Here is a 9696-nt window from a genome sequence, read left to right as displayed (position 1 = left end):
TCCACGCCCAAGCAGACTGTCCGATCGTGGTTGCTACTTTTGCTGCTGTTTCTGCCGCCGCCAGGCTTAGTCGCGCGAGGCTCGCTGTCCGCTTCAATTTACTCGCCTGCTCGTCGGGCACTTCGGGTTCGGATTCAACCCCTCATCTCTCCCTGCCAGCGCATTTTGTTCGCGCTATCCGCGTCGCAGGGGCGGTACTGGAGCGCACTTGCAGCCACCGAAGTGCCAGTCAACCCGCGGTCATCACTCGCCCTTTCCCAAGAAGCTGAAACCCAGCTCGATGATGCGGCTGTGACAGCATTGGCTCCTTACTTACTTCACAGTCGGGTAACAAACGATTCTTAACGGAGACCATCAACGACCATCGTCAGTAACTTCAACACAGACACAATCTGACTACCGCTACTACTGCCCTAACTTCAGACGTTACTGCTGCTTGTTCAAACTAATATTTTGCGGTTCTTGTTTTTCTTCAATGGTGCCCCTTTGCTTTAACACGTAAATCCTTCGTATATTTCGCTGTCATTCTATTCTGTTCCTTTCATTTTCCTTTCGGACTATCTCAGAGGCAAGACCGTCGTTGACAGCTAAAACCAAAATAACATATGTGCCCAATATGTACTTTTAGATATTGTCTAACTTTAAAATAATCGTGTATAGCACGCATGTAATTCAGTTTACCTGCTCATTTGTCCTTAAAAAGAAGATTAGATTGACGGCATCTGCACTCTTGCCTTTGTCGTTGTTGATCCTAATTGAGCTTCGCCCGAAGGAACTTCGTGGTTTACTATTGCAATACAACCCAGCAATGCTTTGAACGCCGGAACACCCGTCCCGGCTAGTCAGCAACCATTGAGTGGTTTCAGTAGACGCCAGCTTTAGATGCGAATACGACAAAGAAAATGACTGGGACGTTGCCTCATTAAAAAGCTGTACTTCTCAAAGTAAAATTGGACAAACGGTGATTGTGATTAAATTTCGCTGATGATTATATCGAACTATAGCGATACTTTACTATACATTATCTTATCTGGAAGATTAACATGATAAAAATAATGTTAGTTAAATTGTTTGCTGGCTCTGTTAATATGGAAGGGAATTAAAATGCCTAATTAAGTATCACGCGCTCAGCGGCTACGATTATTAAGAAAAACTAGGCCTTAGAATGCGTGTCATATAAAAAAGCTTGAAAAGATATAATTAATTTGACCCTTGAAATAACCAGTTTCGAGTACTGTATCATAATTTAGCAAAACCTCTTAATTAGGAATGCTTTAATTACAGATATTATTAAAAATGAAGCGTTTCAGAAGATTATGGGGCATTTTTCACTTACAACAGAGCTGTCTTATCAAGTACAACAGCGATGAATGATGAAAATTAATCTTCAACAATTTTTTCAGATTTACAAAACCGAATTCAACTGTGAATCGAACCGTAAGTTGATATTACGAGGTGCCTCTTTTCGGTTCTTTTTTTTTCTTTGTAATAAAAAAGCGATCTATCCTTTCCTTCTGTCTGCGTGATCATCGATTCTTCTCATCAGCGGCGACACATCTGCTTGTCATATAACCATTGAAGAACAATGTTGTTCACTATTAGTGATTGAAATTGGACTGTTATATATCACTGTGTACTGGCTTTCACAATGCTATCTATACGTTTGTGTGACAGAAGCATGATGACCCTTGGAACGCCACGCCAAGTACTTAGTTATTCAAAAAAAACAACTCTATTACAAATACGAGATATATTTTATTATATATCATGAATATAATGAATAATCTCATTACTACATATGAAATTTATGAATCTCCAGTTTCATCAAACATTTGCTAAAAAAAGAAAATATTCTGGTTTTTCTATCGGAATGCTCGAACTTAGCGGATCTAGCTAATCTTGTACTCTGTGAATTAAGGTTAAAAATATGCCATCATAATGTCACTGCAGAATTTCAACGCTATAGAAGAACTGCAGCTTCTATAGAAGAAGCGTTAACAATTTTATCCAAGTAAAGATTACCGCAAGCAAGCAAGTTGAAAGCCAAGTATTCTCATTCCTCGAATAATGTTAGATTTAAACAGGCGTCCATGCAAAGTCATCAGCCTCTTGTGCGACAGGCGTTTGCAATGGTTCTTCACAAATCACATGGCCAAATATACGATTTCGGTGGCTTATATCTCCGGGCTAGTGATCACACACGGAACAATTTTTATCACTTTCTCTCGGGCAGCACGTAGCCTTGCTCTCCTCAAGCAGCAAAAAGCAAATTGTTGAATGGCATCCTATAAGTCAATAAAAAATTAAAACATTATAAAAAAATCGAAAAAATATTACTAATAACGTACATGCGATATAATAATTATCGCTTAATATGACGAAAGTTAATTGGTAGCTTAACACTCTTCCCTTTCAATATGCTGCAACTAATTTTTCCTTATGCTTTCTTCGTCTTTTTCTTTAGCTATTATATAATGTTTAATGATTTTATGTATTTGCGCTTACACATGTTTCAATTTTTTCGTTGGACTTTGTCAACAAAAGTTTAGTAACTAACTTATAAGCACGTTGGGAGAAACGCACGTGGGAAGACAGTTTTATAATGTTCACAGTACTTACAGCAGAGTGAGTACGATTCCAGACTTATAACCTAGCAATTTCCGTTGGCGACCCTTCTGTCAAGCCTAAAATTTACTCCAGGGCCCTCATACCATCCCTATGACAGTGACTAAGTTTTTGTCTATAAATATAGAAAATATGAAAGGTGGTTTCTTTCTACGGCAGTAGCCCGAAGCACTTAACGGCAGTACTGGATATAAAATTCGAAATATTTACTTTAGTACCAGGTTACTTTGCAACCGTGCTTGACAAGCGTAAATGTTGATTACACTTCTAGCCCATTATTTTCCGAATTGTTAGTTATGAAAACAAAAGCAATAAGTCGCAGAAATATTTACTTATTTATTTATGGTTGAGCTGTTGCCTTTGAAAAAATAGGAACATGTTCTTAGGCCGACGCCCCGCTCGCAAATTCTATCAAAAATTTTCATACAGATAACCATATCCCACCTTTCTGCGCTGAGCACATGCCATCAGTATTTTCACTACCACTACCATAGTCTCCACTGCTGAAATAACTCCTACAACACCGGCAATTACTTTTACAACTAAAACTATATTGGAACCTGCCGCCTCTACTGTATTGTCAATTACTTCTACAAAGCACGTTGAAGATGTAGCAGAAACTAATGGTGATTCCTCAATAGCAACTAGCAGAGGATTCATTGTGGGCACCTAAAGTATGCTTTTGCGAGCTGAAATAGCCGTATACTACAAAATGCGTATTACTAAACTGTGCCCAGAAAAAAGGAAAGAGTAATAGAAATTACTGCTCTAGCTAAGTACGTGGGGCACCTCGGCCCTGATGTTGTTTCAAATCCTAGTACATGGCTTCATCCAAATTCAACTATGGAATACTACAACAGCTATTTCGTATGATTCAGCTCCCTCTAATACACAAGTATGAAAAAACTGAAGATTTTACTATTAAAAATCATGAATATACTAACTTTAGCTTGCCTCAATATGCGGAATCAATATCAATTGAAACTCACTCTGATGTATATAAGTATGAGAAAATAACAGAACTTGCCCAAAACACCCATGAATCTTGGGAATTAACTAAATGAAATCGATGATTTTAGTTTGCGCCTATATGGACGATCAGCACCTACTAAAAATTCAACACATGAGTGGTGGAAGCTAGGTGTATCGTCAGTGCACTCCGCGCATGGCTGTGTTCTACTACATTAAGTAGAAGATAAACGTATTGCTTTAAACAGACTGTTAGTTCAAATTTTTATTTAATCATGCTATCATAATGATCATGTATTCTCCTTGCATTTCTTTTTCGAGTACTTCAGTTTTGATAAAAACAACTTGTTACAACTTACTGTGTTGTAACACGTGAATACCTTTCTCTGTACTTTCATATACGCAAGTCGTTTGCATAAATCGATGCTTACCTTGAAGAAATGTATATATATATATATATATATATATATATATATATATATATATATTGATCTGCTTACACATAAACGTAGAAAATATTTCTTTTCCTATAAATTATGAATATGTGTTTGAATTGTTAATATATTAAGACAATGTTAGTAAATTGGTGTCTGTGTATATTCGCTTTAATCAGCTATATGCACAAAAAGCGAGGGTACCTGGGGAGAAGTTATTAGCCTCATCGGAAAAAGTAAAAGGGAAGCGGTGCAAGTGTAAGATCAGATTTCGTATTCGAAACCCATGTTTCATTGTTAAAGCATTAACACTATTACGGTACACCGTAGTTGCAGCTAATCAACAACAAAAACTTGAGTGTCAACAAACAAGGAGGCTTCGCTAGCAGCCATACTCCTAATTAGCTGCTCCACTTCTATTGTGGTTGACCTTCTCAAACTTCACAGTGGCGTGTTTCGCGTATGTATGATCGCTATATATTTAGCTAGCCAACTACTTGGTTTCTACTGGATTACCTTAAAACTTTTTGATTATGAGATGTTATCCATCTTTATGAGAGCTACTGACTGCTACGAAACTCAGCATAGTCTTCTATTAAAATATTTCTTTTAACGAGAACGAGTCTTAGGAATGGTTGTTTTTCAAATGTATGGCAGCTATTATTTTTCAGCTAAAAAATGTCTCACTCGCCATTCCAGGTTGGCTTGTAAATGCCGAGATACGCGTCCAAACCAAGTGGCTAACACAGAAGCAAACTTTTTAATCTGCGCTGCATGCGATACTATGCCGTACACTCCGATATACCTATAAGACTTTGGTGTCGGGGGGTAGCCTTTAGAATGACGTGATACTTATTTCATATTGCGTATAAAACCGCATTATACCTAATGTAACGTTATAATATATTCAACACGAATTATATTACAGATGGCACGAGAGTTGTGTATTATGGGTAGCAATGAGTTTTTTTTGTGAGGAAGGTCTAGCTTCATTTGTGGAAGCTGTTTTAACACGTTGTCTAACCTGCGTATATGATACCAATATTGCAGTTAGTGCTTTCGGCTGTTAAGCTGGGCTGATGTAATGCCAAGTGGGGCATACGTTCATAGCAATGTAAAAGACCGATAAAAACCAATTAGTTTGTGATTTTTCGCAAACGAAAGATAACTCATTAATGCAGAGGTCATTTTCGTTACTAACTTTTCATAGCAAGTATCTTAATAAAATTTTAACATTATTTTCAGATAAAATCTTTTAGCTCCGCGCACATTGCAAATAAACGCATTATCAAACAAAGTGACTTTTTCTCAGCAAATAAATAGCAAACAAATAAAAAGAATGTTACCAGCGTAAAATTTGCAAATCCTTTAATTACAGGAAGTTGAAGAAGGGGGAAAAGTAAATAGGGCTAGCTCTTTATTATAGATAAAAAAAAAAAACGCAATTTTTTTATATAAAAGCAAACTTAGCTAACATAAGAATTAGCGTAAATCTTACAACATGTAAAGGTAACTCGGAAGACAAAACAAAATTATTGCCTATCTTGGCCAAATAGGTAGTATACAAGACTAAAAGAACTTTTGAGGTTTGATCGCCTAAAGCTCAGATAAAAAGGTATTCCCAAGAGACATTTGGTATACTTGTCTCATAGATCATAGTTTTAATTAATATAAAGTCAACAGGATCAAATGATACAATGTACCTGATAGTAAATCGTATAGATACTTCACGATTACATCTTTGGTGATACATATGTACTTCTTCTGACCGCTACAGGTTCATTGAGTGGTAATCCATATAAAATCACAATTTCAATAAATTTTTTAAAATAGATTTTCAATAAATAATTAAAACAAGACAAGTATATATATATTTTTTTTTCTGGTAAATATATATGACATATTCAAGCGCATAAATACTATAAAATGATATGTAACTATAAAAAATTCTAAAAATGACACAGATATACTCTACTTTGGAATGAAGTTCATAAAGGTTTTTCTGTTACACCCCAGTTTAAATATTGCATTTGAAACTTTTCCAGTTTTAAAAATCATTGGTTTTGGGACAATTGTCAACATACTGGAAAAGTGCGTCCTATGCGAGTGTCCTTACCGAGTTTTCAACTTAAATTATCGTAGGTGCCAAGTGAAAAAATTATACTAATACAATGTCAAGTTTGCTTACAAAAATTTACATTCGGAAAACGATCTACCTAATATCCATCGCAGATAATCAAACCAATGTGTCGATCCGCATTATTATTAACCGTATATTGCAAGGCGTGTCCACAATGGTTCGGTCTGATATAATATGCCTATCGATTATCACTCAATACTAATCAGACAAGCTTCTGAGATTGCTGCGGTACTGTGCCGGTAATACATTTCAGCGCTGAGCATATAAAACTTTCTATAAAGCACGTGGTTAGCTGAAGTGGAATGGTATACATTTAATGTTTTGATCTGAAATCCAGTACTAATTCAGTACGGAGCGAAGAGTGGCCATTACCGCTGCGGTAGCGGAAGCGTTTGCCTGATACTAACCCAACCGTCCTTGTAAATGAAAATGAAACAATGTTAATTGACACCTGGCCTTATACTTCACTATCTCCGTGAGTGAAAGTCGATGCTTATAAACTAATCCTCTGATTCATAGTGCTTCATATTCTTTCATCCCCATATTATTCTGCGTATTAATTTTACGAGTCTTTACAAAAGCATTATGAGTACCAAGCTTGCCAGCAACGCACACCAAAAGTTTGTTTATGCATGCTTAAAATGCCTGCTTATATATATAGTTATATTATAGATCACGTAAAAATACGAAAATCTGTTATAGAATTGTCAATTTATTCTCGCTAATTTTATACAATAAAAAAAGTAATATTATTCAGAAGATAATAAAAGAAGTGTTATTGAAAATATTTATTGCGAATCAGGAGACAGGTTTGCTCGAACTACATCAAACCACCTAAATGCTGTCTTTATCCAGAGTTTGAAGAACGTACCTACAACTCGTATCCAATATATCACTGATAACGATTCCCAAATTAGCTCAGAAATTACAGTAACGAATAAACTGAATTATGCCATCAAGCTCTTCACCATAGTTTCTAGATACACATATTTGTACAGCATACATATGAGCCATTCGATGTTTCGTTGACACACCGAGTGGCCCTTTTTTGAATGAAATTAGTCCTGAAAACGTGACAGCAGCGAAATTTGTTTAAAAAGTAGACTCATATTACGGTATCATTGTTAAATGAATTGTACCAGTGAACCCTATTCTATAGGAGCCAATATCAAATAAAAGGGCGTTGTAAAAGTAACATTTAAATTGACTTGCACACGAAATATCATCAAATACGACATCAGGCAAGTGACTATTCGGCGTTAACGGCCTAACAAATATGAATTTGCAAAGCAAAACAAACAGATGGGGGCGATCGATAGGGCACGCCACCTACATTGGCATACACTAAATAAAGTGGGCCATGTGTTTTGACGGGCATACGCTCATTTGCTATTTACAATATTTGACTAAAGCCAGCATCTTCCGTATCAAAACAACGAATTCGTTTCGGCAAACGAAAGTGCCTTGGTTTTGGAATGTGGCAAAAATTAAAGATAGCGCTGGACGGATGAGGATGAAAAACTTTCTTTTTGGTTGAAATCGATGATCTCTGTTAATATCAGCTTTCATATGTGAAAACCTTGATGAGCCAAACCAAATGATTCTTGGTAAAATCTGGATTTAAAGGGCTCCGAAGGTTATTATTCACCCGTTCTAGTTCTTCGCAGCCGTCCTAGAGAGCGAAGTACCAATGGCCAATGGGGTCGTCTAGATAAGCTTCAGCGGTTAGACTTTTCGCACTTTTTTCACCTTTTGAACTTTTGGCCATGTTCTATTTGTGCTACATTTGGCATGTCATCAGCTTAAACTTTGACTTCATTAGAATTTTCTATACATAGCGTATTTAAGCAAAATCCACAGTGAGTTTACATCTACTAGTATTGCTCGATGCACGATTTCTGATAAGTTATTTGCGGAAAAAAAAATGAATATTTTGAAAATGACTAGTTCGTTGTTTTAGGCCTCGAATTGAAATTGAGATGGCAGGGGATAGTTATTATATTAAATAAGCATGACCGTCAGGAACGGCACTTCGGGAACGCACAAGAAAGATTGTTATATCTGTTTATCTGTTTTTATTTAAATACAATTTTAGAACGAAGGCGTAGGGGAAAATCTCAGTTTGAGTGCTATATCCTACATGTTGCCTTAGTTAAAACGTAATTAGTGACAAGGGAACTAGCAACTTTACATATAGCCAGGCGTGTTAAATACGACGTCCGTAATATACACAGGAACCCTATATATATATATATATATATATATATATATATATATATATATATATACACCACACTGATGTCGTTGTCTTCAAATCATCTTGCACATTTTTTTAATTTTTGGGCTATAGGGAACATTCACACTGCGCAGGCTAATCTATGCACAATTTCTATGTTAAGTTAAAAAAAAAACGACCAAGTCGTTCATAGATTACAAATCGAATTAGCAAGAGGTTATGTGAGAAATGGAACAGTCTAAAAATACGAGATGCACATCATTGTGCTATTCATTGAAAAACAAAATACACACTGGCCGAATCATAGTTATCTCTAGCTTTTCTGTTATGGAGTTTAACGATACTTAGGTAATATTTAAGGTTGGATTCAGATTAGCCAATGTGACGTTACCCCACGCTCCACATACGATGAAACATACAGAGAGCGTTCGTTCGGCGGCCTAACAAAAAAGTTGTCCGCCACTGTGTCACAAAATCTGCACCTCGATAACGGCAAAAACCTTTCACTAAAATTCCTTCGCTGTCCAGAAGACTGCGGAAATTTTACTTGGCTGAAATAAAGGAAATAACACACTAGCCCGTCACAGAGGCAACCAAGTAAACAGAGACACGCCAGTCGTCCTTTCATGGCAGCGTCTGCTTGCGCATTGCAAGACTTGATCTAGTAAAAACGAAATAATTGAAGCTGGAATCTCTCGGTCATTTTGCATAGTTATCGGTTTAGAAAATATACAATGTTTAACAGCGCCTCAAATTAGAAAACTAAAACAACTACGGGGATGCAAGTACACCTTCACTTCAGCAGGTTCCGTAACCCAGAATTCTAAATACGCAGTATTTCAGGTCTCAGGTTCACTCATTGAAGCATTTAAAGAACTTAGTCAACGAAGAATATTTTTTAGAGGAACTTTGAGCGCCAAAATTTTGTTCACGTTGTAAAGGTTAACTTTATGAAAAAAAAATACAGGACAAAAAGTGCACCGACCGTGAGAGTTAAAACGTGTGCATATAACAGACTATGCTAGAACAGTTAGGTATTTTGTATGTTCAGCCGGTACAAGCTACTTTAATATGTGAGCTCTTCACAACAGAAAACTTTTTTTTTTTTACTTTTGCAAATGAGATTTCTCATTAATCTTTATAGTATAAAAAAATTGCTAGGTTAAACAATTGCAGCGGTTTAGTTTGTCTAATTATCTCTACCCCTTTTGTTCAGGTAACCATGGATAGCAATATGCAAATGTGTTGCAACAGTTAGCTCCTTCCTTTAAATATTTGGATTCTCTTCTGAG

General features: G+C 36.3%; 1 protein-coding gene across 8 annotated transcripts in view; it reads right to left on the bottom strand.

Annotated features, from left to right (window-relative positions):
• Positions 1–1437: 1437 nt before the first annotated feature.
• Positions 1438–9696, bottom strand: part of LOC111255384 (DENN domain-containing protein 11-like) — a 38922-nt gene continuing 30663 nt past the window's right edge. For 7 of the 8 annotated variants that reach the window (XM_086976204.1, XM_086976207.1, XM_086976192.1 and 4 more), the window contains one exon: positions 1736–2285. The gene's annotated coding sequence lies outside the window, so the exon portion shown is untranslated. Of the gene's footprint in view, positions 1558–1735; positions 2286–9696 lie in introns of those variants that run through there. The other variant, XR_015317978.1, reaches the window with a different exon arrangement.

This window comes from Varroa destructor, unplaced genomic scaffold (assembly GCF_002443255.2).
Source record: "Varroa destructor unplaced genomic scaffold, Vdes_3.0 BEIS01000001.1, whole genome shotgun sequence".
In the NCBI taxonomy this organism is placed as follows: Eukaryota; Metazoa; Arthropoda; class Arachnida; order Mesostigmata; family Varroidae; genus Varroa; species Varroa destructor.
Note: the sequence above shows the minus strand (reverse complement) of the source record. Positions and strands in the feature narration are given on the sequence as shown.